General features: G+C 31.6%; 1 pseudogene; it reads right to left on the reverse strand.

The window, feature by feature from the left end:
• Positions 1-4,189: 4,189 nt before the first annotated feature.
• Positions 4,190-9,929, reverse strand: LOC129309211 (uncharacterized; annotated as a pseudogene).
• Between the last annotated feature and the right edge of the window lie 2,816 nt (positions 9,930-12,745).

A 12,745-nucleotide genomic window follows, 5' to 3' on the forward strand; every position in this document is an offset into this window, starting at 1 on the left:
GTCCAAGTTTTTGGACTTCTTATCATGGTCTCCTATAAAAATAATGTAATGTCAACAAATGTAACAGTCACACCCCCCGAGCCCACTGCTGCGAGTGGTGGACTGGGCCGTAACTACCTCACGGCAACCCAGCCGGCTTTTCTCCTGATAGTTCAGGAGTTATTCCCCGCACCCACTGTGCTAAGGGAGCCTTCCCAGGTTCGATCCTCCAACCTCTCCTGCATAGCGAAGTTGAGGCTGAACCTGGTACCAAGTTTCAAAATATAAAACACTCCTATTATTTTCACATAGTTACTTGTCAATGTAGTAAAGAGACTTGTCAGAAGATTTATCATTATATATGACCCATCAGTTGTCAATAATCAAAGGTTTCTTGTTAATTCACTAATTGAACTTGTCAAAATACTAAAGGGACTTGTTAGAACATTTATCCTTATGTACTACCCTGCTTTTGTCAATAATATAAGGGATCTTGTTAATTCATGAATTGAAGTTGTTACTCAGTGATACACTTGTCAAAACATTAAAGATTATTCTTATTTTCCCATGGCTACTTGTCCATATACTAAAGGGACTTGTTACTTAACAATTGTAATTTTTTATAAAATTATATGCTTGTTAATATACTAAAGGGACTTGTTAATCATCTCAAGGCTCATATTATTTTAACATGGTTGCTTGTGAATGTTCTAAAAAGACTTGTTCGAGTCTAAGTTTTCATTTTTATACCCTCATCTTGTCAATACAATAAGGAAGCTTGTTAATTCACCAATGGAAGTTGTTATCATGCATACAAAGTAACGGTCAGCAAACACATAAATGACAACTCAGCACGCGGACTAAAATAATGCCAACAAATCACTCAACTACATTGTTTTAACTAAGATGGAGATAAATGACAATGAATGCCTCCACAAGAATGAAATATGTCTTACAATTTACCAAGCACCTTTATTCACCTCCAATAATACTGAGAACAACCACCTTAATAGTTCAAAATGATCCACTGCCAAACCTTTGATGACCAATAATGCTGTCAAAGGATCACCCTTATAATGTCATGCAAAGAGAAGAACAACAATTTCGTCCTTGGAAGTTGGAGAAGAAAATGCTTCTAACAGTTACCGTGGTAAGGGTATCATGGGTGCAATGGTAGGGGTGATGGTGGGGGTGACTCTTTCAATATATAGGGCAGTGTGACCTTCATCAGGGTTCCACGTAAGTTTTTTCTTGTTATTTTAAATTAAGGGGCATTTTAGTTTTTTTCCTTATGCAATTGATGTGTAAGAAGGGCCAGAGGACTTAGTGAGAATATGAAATTATTTGATCCTTATATGATATAAATATTGTATGGTAGTCCTTGGATGCTACTTTCCCTTGATATATTTGAATTTGGATTTTATATTTAAAATTCATGTATTTAAAATATTGAATAAAGTATATATTTAGTCCTTTAACTTTACACAATATTTTATTTTAGTCCGTTAATTTTATAAAGTATATTTTTAGTCCTTTAAACCTAACTCTATTTGTTTTATCTCAACAAATTTTTACATTGAACTATCAAATATTGACAAAATATTCTTAGATGTTGACATATTAAATTTAATTTTTTTAAAATAATAATAATTGATACAAAAAGTAATCATTTAAAAATAACGATGTGAGGTTAAAGGATAAAAAATATACTTTACAAAATTAAAAGACTACATTAAAACCTTACATAAAGTTAGAGGAGTAAAAGTATAGTTTAGCCTAAAATATTTTACTTGGATAATTTAAAAAAATTTCAAATGAAAAAAACATGTGAATTGAGATTTAAAATAAAAATAAAAAATAAAAAATATGAATTTGTTTTTATTTTTTAATCGATGAGAGTTGAGAAAAGATGCAAGAATCGTAGAGGTATTAATAATAAAAATATGAAGAGAAAAAGATGCTTGAAGTAATTAGAATTTTAAATAATTAATGTGTAGAGGGAATTTGAAAGGATAAAGGAATTATAATTTGAAATGAATTTAGATTTAAACCAGATTTAAATTCATAAATTTTTGTGTATCAAAATAAAAGATTTAGTTTAAATTTAAATTCAAATTTAAATCATTGTTAATCTAAACACACTATTAATGTAATCCATGTTTTTAGGCTATAATTTATGCAATTCAACGTCTAATGAGCGTTGAAAAGAATAATAATAAATAAATAAGCAAGAAATATGTGTACGTATTAAAATTATAAATTATGAAATAATTATATTTATTTTTAAATTAATTCTACAAAGTATTGATGAATGTTATTTTTGTACTACATTCTACATATTACCTTACTTTGAATTTAAATATTCATTTTCATAATTAAGTTTCAAAAGCTTGTAAGTAAAATTCAAGGGAGAATTATACAAAAGTCCCATACAAGAAAATTAATTATTACAAAATTTATTGACAATTGAACTAAAGTTATTGTTGTAGTAATTAATTTTTTAACATAAAAGTAAATAAGATTTAAGTAATGATTACTTTTCTTCTATCAATAACCAAAATGGAACAAGCAATTTACCTCAAACTAATGATATGAGATGTGAATACGCGATTTATTATTTAAATAGGTGTTTAACTTTCACAGAGGTCCAATTCTCACCTATCGAGATATCATGTTTGGCTTTATATTACATGTACTAAGTTGAGGGATTACATAATAAATGTAGCTGTGTATGCAATTTTGCATTTTAATTTAATTAAATATATGCTAAATCAATCAATTATGATGGGCCATATAGGAAAATGAAGCTTGGCCATGGCAAACTTTTCAATAATATTTTTATCTTAAAAATTAGTGAAGGGCCAAGCATTAACATACTTCTTGGCTAACCATCCTTTAGCCGAAATCATGGAAGATGATAAAGAACTACCAAAATCATAAAAAGGAAGCTAAATGAAATGACATGCCCAATATTCGAGTGGAAACAAAGCCTAATTTTTTTTTAGAAGAAGAGTCATGCCACACACATACTCAATATGACCCTTAAGACTGGGAATGATTGAACGTTAAGGATCGTTGAGTAGACATGATATCATTATCTAACATGCCACGAATCTCATAGGGCCATGCTGAATGGTCATTGATATTTTGTGCACTGGATCTAGATCTTGCAAGCATAATGATCTCAGATAAGCGCTTATAAAAGACTTCAAACTAACGATCAGAGGCATCATCATCAACATCAACAACATCTTTATCAATATTCACCAAAACCATTTTTTTACTTTCCAAGTTATTTATTTTATAGTCCCAATTTAGGCTTAGAATTATTTTTAATTTTCAAGTTGTAATTAATGTAATTTTGTACTTTGCATTCCCATTATCCAAAACACCTTCTATTCTAATCTTTTTACATCTTTAGATTTGGTAAATTAAGTTAAGAAAACTCAAGAACTCTATTATTATTTTTGAGACTTGACGTTTCTAATATGTTTGGTATTTATTGTCTTGTGAATAACACTGAAACCAATTTCTTGTTTCAACAAGCAATAAGTACGCACTAGACATGGAAGACTACATATCCTCAAGTAGAACCCCTAAGCGTCCCTTCCCTATGCAGCCCTGTGCAACCCTAAGCAGCCTTTTTTTATCTTCATCCTGTCCCCAACCCTATATTAGATAAAAAATGCCCAAAATAATCCAAACTTTTGCTTTGTGAAATCGTTATTATTAGCAACAATCTCACAAATATCCTAAGAATCACTTTGCTATATTTATTTAACTTAAGTGCATATTTTAAAACTCAAATTTAAAATTATAAAAATAAATTGATTTAACTCAACTGAATGAATCAAGCAGCCCCTAGTAAAATAAACAAATAATTTTAAATTGTCAAAATTCAACTTACATAATGTATAACTGCAATAAAATAAATAAAAAATTAACAATTATGAACCGTGTGCAAGTCAAACCTTAAGTCTTTAACAGATTAAATTTATTTATTTATTTTCTGATAATTATTTTATAAAACAATTAAATTTTTTGGGTAAAAAATAATTAAATTTAAACCATTTATTTAATTATTTAAAAGTGTAAATGAGATGACGAAAAGAAAAGAAAAGAAAAAAGAGAACGGAGAGGACCTGGACCCTCGCGCATCTTCCCAAACTGCCAGGGAAGGCAACAAAATATTTCAGTCTGCAAATTAAACTTCACAGTGCATAGAAAATTATCATTCATTAATCAAAAGAAGAATAACAACCCAGAATTTAATTAGACACTTGAATGTCAAATAAGAACCTAGTCACTTCCTAAGCCTTAAATTTTTACAGCTCAAACTTGGAATTTTTATAACTTTTCACAATTAATATATTCTTATTTGACATAAACTTTTTAATAAGGCCTTCAATTGTCATTCTCCCTTAAAATCATTTCAGTCATGGCCTTCTTTATATCAACGAGTATTCTCTTCCATATTCACGTACAATAGCGGGGACACTTGTAGGAGGAACCTGCAGCAGGAAGAATAAATATAAAAAGAAGAGATATTAGCCTCCAACAAGAGGAAAATAAGACTTCTTTCAAAGGAAAACAAACTTTAGAATCAGATCTAATATGATAAGGGGCACTCCTAATCCCTATTACAAGTCACATTCTATAAGAATTTCTTGGTCCTTGACACGCGTTATTTTGCACTTTTTTTTTTTAATGAGAATATGATTCATTCATAGCAAAAGATTACAAACCCAAGGTACATCAAATAGACCATTTCTCTCCCCTACCTCCTCTTCCTGGATAAGGAGGATCGTTAAAGAAATATTCCTCCAAGGTTAAAGCCTGAGTAAACTTAGCAAGAGCATCAACATGTTTGACAAGATCCCTAGGCTTAAAGCTAACAATCCAATCTCTACCTAGAATCATTCTAGCTTCCTGAATAATATCTCAATAGAGATCATTCTGCAGGGGATCCCTCAAAATCATACCTAAAGCATTGACACAGTTTGAGATAACATTAACTTTCCTGATTCCGAGTTTCCAACTATAATGTAACCCAATGGTAATAGCTTTTATCTGTTATATTGCAAATTTTACAAAGCATTAAATATTTTTCTAATAATGACATTCATCAGGAATTGAAATATTCTATAATTAATGATTGCATCCATTGTATTGGAAACATATTATAATGGCTCTCATGCAGAGAAAGAATTTACTTGGGTAATATTTGGATCAATAAATTTAAAATTTAAAATCTCACATTTAAAATCCATATTTTTAAAATACTTTGTTTGCATAGCACAAAAACTTTTAAGGGTGAAAGAGAGATAAACTGGAATTCAAAGCAGAAACAGAAAATTGAAAATGACAAGCATACCTCTATTTTTCAGTCGATGAGAAATGAAAATGAGAAATAAAAGAATTGGCAAGACTAACAAAGGTATCAATAATAAATATGTGAAGAAAGTGAGAGTGTTGATGTAGGTAAAATTTCAAATAACTCTAGTCTAAATAAAATTTGAAATTACAAAGAAATTATAATAAAATATAGATTTCCAAAAACTTTAATGTATCCAAATAGAAAATTTGATTCAAATCCAAATTCAAATTCTCATATATCCAAATGCACCATTATTGTAATTTTGGAAAACTACTAAAATTTTTGATAAAATTAATCCTATAGTACATAGGCCTTGTAAACAGAGTGCTCGCCCAAAATATACCATTGTCGAAGTTTAAGCACAAACCAACTTACCATGCCATAATCCGTAACAATCAAAGAGACATAATCTGAAGGGGTAGCATCATACCTGTCAATAAAAATCAAAGTCAACACCAGCCTTTTTACGGACAGAGAAGGGTGTTTTCATAAATAGAATACCGAAGACCTTACATTAAATTCAGAATCTGCATATCGTCTTTACTTGTCCAATTGTCCAAATAACTTAAATCCATTCTCCCAGGAACCCTGGCAACAGCTTCCTTGTTACCTGCAAGCAATTTAAAACTAGCTCAAATCCAGTTTCTAATTCTTTTTCAAGCATTGATCGTGGATTGCAGAGCAGAAAGTAAATGAACAAGAAAATGTCCAACTTTTACAACTTCATACTCCCTCTGCACAAAATCATAAAGCATTTTTAACTAACTTTCACCCTCAAGAAAATAGTTAACATCATTAAAAACTAGCTACTCTTTCTATGTCCACCTTTATTTAATAAAGTCACTTAATCAGAAATAAAATAAAAACCTCATTAATTTCAAATATTCATTAAAGAGCATTTTTGAAAAAGCCTCATTAGTTGCTACTTGGAAACACCAAAATACCTTATATTTTTAAACATGATATCTTTCAAAAAGTGCCTCATAATTTTGAATAGAGGGAGTATTAGTTTCGATTGTTCTGAACTACCTAGTTCGTTGGAACATATTGAGTCAAGTAGCACTCTTTCATGAAACTTGTATGCTTCGCAACATATCAAAACAGGAACACGAAATGCATGAGCCATCATTGCAACACAAGCAGTTCCAACCCTTGAATATACAGTTCCATTAGAAAGAACTCCTGAGGCTCCCACAAAAACACGAGTAACTTCATGCATGATATAAGAAATAGCATTTATATGAGTATATGTGCAAGTGAGCCCCTTAGCCACCAATCTATGAAGTAAGGACTGGCCTTCAAGCTTTGGTTGTGAGTCTACCAACACAACACGGAATTGTTTTCCAAGCTCATAGGCATGTAAAAGAGTCATCTCAACAACACATGATGATCCATACGTAAGAACAACATCTCCATCTCGAATCTTCATAGCAGCATGCCCAACAATCACCTTATCAGCAAGAACAATCTTTTCATTGATAAACCGATCAATATCAGAACAAAGAGTTGCTTTTGCCTCAGATTCAGGAAAACTTGAAGGCAACTTGGCAATTCGGCTCTTTACAACCCTAATCGCATTTCCCATGCTAATGGAAAGAGGTCTACACTGAGGAAAAAGGAAACATAACTGCTGATTTTTGCAGTTAAATCCCTATCAAGGGTCTTATCACATGGTGTTCTGTAGTCCTTAATGGCTCCCTGAAATGCTCTTAGCATTGCAATACAACGAGCATTACCCCCAAATATATCTCCCGCCAAATAATGTGATCCAACCTGAAGATAAAACTAGCAGATCAGCACTATTTGTCATATGATTATTGGCATACGTCTAACGTACATTTGAGATTAAAGAACTCCCTCAGCAGTTCAAAGTTCTAAAAAACTTTCATGTCAAAACCACAAATATTGATGCTGGAGCTCATAACAGTATCCAAACAAACAAAAACAACTTGAGAAAAAAGGGTACACTTAGATAGTCAGAAAGAGATTCCAGAGCACCAGATGTCATACCAGAACATGTACCCTACTTTTTTCCCTTTATGCATGGTCGGTAATATATGTACTAATTCATGATAAACAAGCATGAATTCTCATTAAAAATCCCTTCTAGGCATAAAAAATCATAATAATGTGAAACAACAATAATAAGCATAAAATAAAATAAATAATCAACATGAAATAGCTATAATTAATTTAAGCACAACAATGCAAAGTAAAAATAGCACAAACTGTGGACTATTAAACAAGCAAAATAAATTTTAACCCTCACCTTTCACGTTTGTATTCATCATCAAATAAATGACCCAGTTTACTAACAGATCTAGGTAAAATAATTTTTGAACCAACCTTGAGAATTTCCCAAAATCATACCTTGAACACAGCTGGATGCACTGAATCAAGTTGGAAAAGCTTTAATTGAAGATTATGAAGTTGATTCTCATATTCATATTGCGGCAAGTGCCGAAATAACTCAACTCTGTTTCTAGCCTCAGTTTGATAGACTACTGCATGTCTTTTAGCCTTCTCCACTCGGTTTTTGTCATCAAATTGCATTCGTGGAGGAGGCAAATCTTTCTTCTTTTCTTTCTCAATGGGATGATTACTTGCTTTCCTGTTAGTAGACATAGGCGATGCAGCTGGAGGTCCATCTTTCTTTTGTAAAGACTCCTTTGAATATTTGGCAGGGGCTGCTCTGTTGGATTTAGCAACCACTTTACCTCCCTCAGCTGAAAACATATCACCAATCAAAAGCATAAATCATGAGCACAGGCTATTGGAAACATATGAAGGGCAGTCAAGTACAAAGACTTTCTGCGTCAAAAAAAAAAAAAAAAAAAAAAGACAACCGATGATAAAAACAAAGCAATGAAATTACCCATGTACTATATCAGAATATCTGTGCTTAAAAACAAATGTTAGATATCCAAGACCTTAAAAACCATCTACTAGCAGACTCAAACTGATATTTGTTATTTCATGGCCAAAATGATAGGACTATAATGAATTCATAACATCTTCACTCGATTTCATCATGTTTCAGTATTTAAGAAAGAAAGATACAGACTGCTAGCATATATCCAATTCCAAAAAGCCAATAGGTGCCCAGGACAGCATAGAAGTAGGCAGAGTAAGTTGTATCATCTTGATACCAATTACAAATTGCATATCAGAACATTCATCCAAAGGTAGAAAGTTTCACATTTGAACCTTTGGAAGCAGCTTTGGCGGCTCGCTGTGCCTCCTGTAAGGCCCGTCTCTCAGCCTTTGTAGTTTTAGTTTTCAACGGCTCTAAAAGTGATGACGGATCATGCAGTACTTCTTTGGCAACCTCTTCCCCCTTTTCTGCAGAAGTTTTTTCCGTTACAATGCAAATGGAAAAGACAGAATGACACAGGAAGTACTTTTCAGGGTAAAATCAGTTATCAATCAGAAATAAAGCATATATACAGGAAATAGCAACCAGCACTGCAATTATACGAAGAAAATCGTGCAAATCATTACTAGTGTCGGCCTTCAAAGCCAACATCTTCATAGTCCCAATAATGAACTTGAAAATCAGGTTACAATATACTATATTTTGACAATTCATATTTACTCTGTAAACTCTATAGAGGTTAACCTCGCCCTCTACTACTGAGTAGAAGAAGTGGATCATACGAAGTCAGATAATGATTATAAAATACAATATTTAACACTACCAACTTGTACTCAGCTTCAGTCTAGCCACGCTTCAGCAGTCACCAGCAACGAGATGCAGTTATGCCCCATCGCAACGTTGTCAACAAGCATGTAAACTCGTAAATTATGCGTATGTGTAATAAATCGTTACCAGGGCCACCGGCGGATTTTTCCAGTTTCCCTCCCATAGTGAAGTTATCCCCCACTAAATTTTCCCGGTGCTTAAAGGAGGACATATCAAACCCTCCTCTCGGGAAACTCGAAGCAAACTTTCCTGAACTGCTGCGACGAAACCAACCTACGTTAGAGGAGTCCTCAGAGAATTCTCCATCGCCAAATACGACCCGACTTGAAGGTGAGCCTGCCGGCAAAGTTCCAAGCAGGGACAAAGAGGGATTATAGCTTCCAATCTGTATAAAGTCTCCGGATGCCTGCCGGCGAAACCCTGCTCAGGAACTGGCACGGCCGCAGTTCTATCGGAAAGATGACGCGGAGGCAGTATCATCACCGGAGAGAGCGAGTTACTGACCGGAGAGTCTAAGAGTGGCGGTGAATCCGAATCAACCGGGTCGGGCTCGACGCGCGATGGTTGTGGGGCGGTGGGAGCAAAAAAAACCCACCTGCCTGACTTTTGGGCCGATCACCGTCCGGGGGACACGTCGTCCTTCCATGGGATCAATGTGTCGATCACCATCCTTTAGACAACGCAGAATTTTGGATGCGGCAGCATGAACAGGATTCCGATGCCATTTTCGATTCCAATGTTAGGGTTTCTTCATTGCATCCCCAATAACATATCCATTACCCTATTATTCGCTCAGTCCCGGTGCTTGCTGTGGGCGCAAGTAATCGAGATTGAACCGAGGGTAGTCTTCTTGCCATAATATCATATAATCAGCCATGATTAACAATACTGTTTCACGTACCGTACGGTATCTTATTTGATACATGATGTTCACCAATATTTTATATATATATATATCCTTGAAATATTAAAATATTATTTTTTATAATTTTAAAAAATATTTTCAAGGTGTATTCGGTATTCTTAAATTGCAAAAATTATATTTTCCTTTTAAAAAATAAATTTTAAATGTAATAAAAGAATAAAAATTATATTTTTAATTATAAAAATGTAAGAATGTAATCTTATGATGTGTAAAGTCATAAATCTCTTCACAAAAAAAAAAAGTTATAAATCTTAAGAAAGTTATAAGTAGGGTTTGAAGAGCAAAATGAACTCGATACAAAAGCTTTTTTTTTTTTAAGATGATGGTTGTAATATCAAAATTTAATTCAAGAGTTAAATTAATTAATTGAATAGTTTAATTAATTAATTAAGTTAACTAGGGGTTGATGAGGGAGTTAGAATGACCAATTGAATTCATTGAGCCGTCTATGGGATTTAGAAAAGAGCTTAGTTAAAGTTGGAGAATGAGTGAGAGAAATAAGGAGGCTCTACCAAATTTTGGTGTAAATATGCATTCAAGATGTCCAAAAACTTTCAAATCACCAAGTAAACTTCTTCTATGTTCTCCTTTCTCTTTTTATGTGTTTTCTCATGAGTTTTTGGGGGTGTGGTGTTGCTATCCAATTATTGCAGCCTTGTTTCATCACTCTAATGTTTTCAATGAATTCTGATAAAGATTTTCTATACTTCTAGCCATTAGGTTTTGTTAATAGCAATAGTTAAACTTGCTAATGATGGGTTTAAACTTTAAAGTTAACCCCAATACTAATTAAATAAGTTTAAGCTAATAAAATTAGCTAATAATATTTATTAAGCTTAATATGAGTTAAATAAATAGAAGTGAGTTTTGGGATTGGTTTTAGTTAAGTATGTTTAATGAGTCTTTAAGGCCTGAACTATGATTAAAATTAATTAATGATAATTAATTATTAATGCTATTTGTTAATCTTAATATGTAGATTAAATGCTTCAAAGCTTATTAGGCTAATTGGGAAGCTCCTTTGGAATGTAAAATATATCTTAGGGTAATAACCCAGTGGCAGAGGTAATTAGAGTTAAATTCTTATAGATAATTGCTATTGCAATTATATGAATTATATAATATTGATTGTCATGAATCTGATGATATGAATATGTAAGCATGTTAGTATTAATTATTAAGAATTATGTGATATTTAGTTTGTAACAACTTAAATTTTCAAACTTATTTTTTGCAAATTAATAATTTAATAAAAAAATTTATTAACTTAAAACTTTTATCATGATAGAAAAAAGAATTGTTACTCAAATTGTACTTAATAAACATTTCATTTTTTAAAGAATTAATCATAGGGATCCCCTTTCCAAATCCAATATTTGAAAATTATTGAGATTTCTGAAATCACAAACAAGTAAGAAACATGGCACTTAGGATGACAAATTTCAAAACAACAAATTATCATTTTATAAAGAAAATACTTACTAAATACTATAAGTATACACTTTTGTTACAATTTCAATACCATAGTTGGGTATCCAATACTTTACAAACATATATTTTTATTATCAATACCTCACTTGAGTCTAAATACCATTTTTCCAAATACTAGTTACCACCCAAACAAAACTACTACATAGGGGTACACTTGATCATAATATTACTTTACAAATAGCAAAACCATGAGGGACAAATAAAATACTCATGGCATAAAGATGTAATAATATATATATATATATATATATCCATCACAGGTTGCCAAAATATACATCATCAAATTAAAATAAAGATGCTAAGTTAAAAAATAGTGTCTTATATACTGATTCACGCATCATCAAATTAAAATAAAGATGCTAAATTAAAAAATAGTGTCTCATATACTAAATCACACCTCATGTACTTCTCCGACCAAACTTGTTCTTATAAAATTTAATAACCATAAAGAATAAGACTTAAAAATCCTAGTAACTAAAATTAATATGCAACAATGCACATGAGGCGGTTAATCATGCAATTACTAAGTGAGCAAATAAAACACTTATCTAAACAATTATTTTCAAATAAACGAAACAAATATTTAATTTTCATGATTACACCTTATATCCCTTCTTATGACATGCCAAATCACTCAGTTAAGAGTGAGTTGGATCAAGTTACAAGCTACTTATTGAATTCAATAAGGACTTACCATGTTATAATTCAATAAAACAAAATCCCTACCAAATAATTTTCAATACATTCTAACAAGTTATCCACTTACAACAACAGAACAAAAATCATTTGACATATTCTTTATATCAATCATACAATTTATCTCATGTTTTTAGCAATGTTAATATTCACAAAAAATTTATAAATATAAATCTTACCCGACAATTATTTTTGAATAAAAATATACATATGTATATTATTTCTCAACAAAAAAAAAATAAAGGTTTTCCAAACAACAAAATAAACATACAATTAACCTCATACACATACACCACCATATATTAATAATGGTTACCTTATATCTTAGACAACGTGTTTTCCTTTACAACACCATGTCCTCCACTCATTTGGTCAACACAATCTATACATCAATTTAATAATACATTTATAATATTAATTTCATAATTATTAACAACAATTAACTCTAAAGAAGAATGATATAGAGGTCGTAAAGGGATCAATTAATTCAAATTAAGTCCTAAGTATGAAATTTCAGGAATTTGCAAGTTTGGCTCTCAATTTTACAACTTTATTGTAATGAATTTACAACTTG

Source organism: Prosopis cineraria, unplaced genomic scaffold, assembly GCF_029017545.1.
Source record: "Prosopis cineraria cultivar Desert tree isolate PC_DT_omini unplaced genomic scaffold, ASM2901754v1 PC4, whole genome shotgun sequence".
Lineage (NCBI taxonomy): Eukaryota > Viridiplantae > Streptophyta > Magnoliopsida > Fabales > Fabaceae > Prosopis > Prosopis cineraria.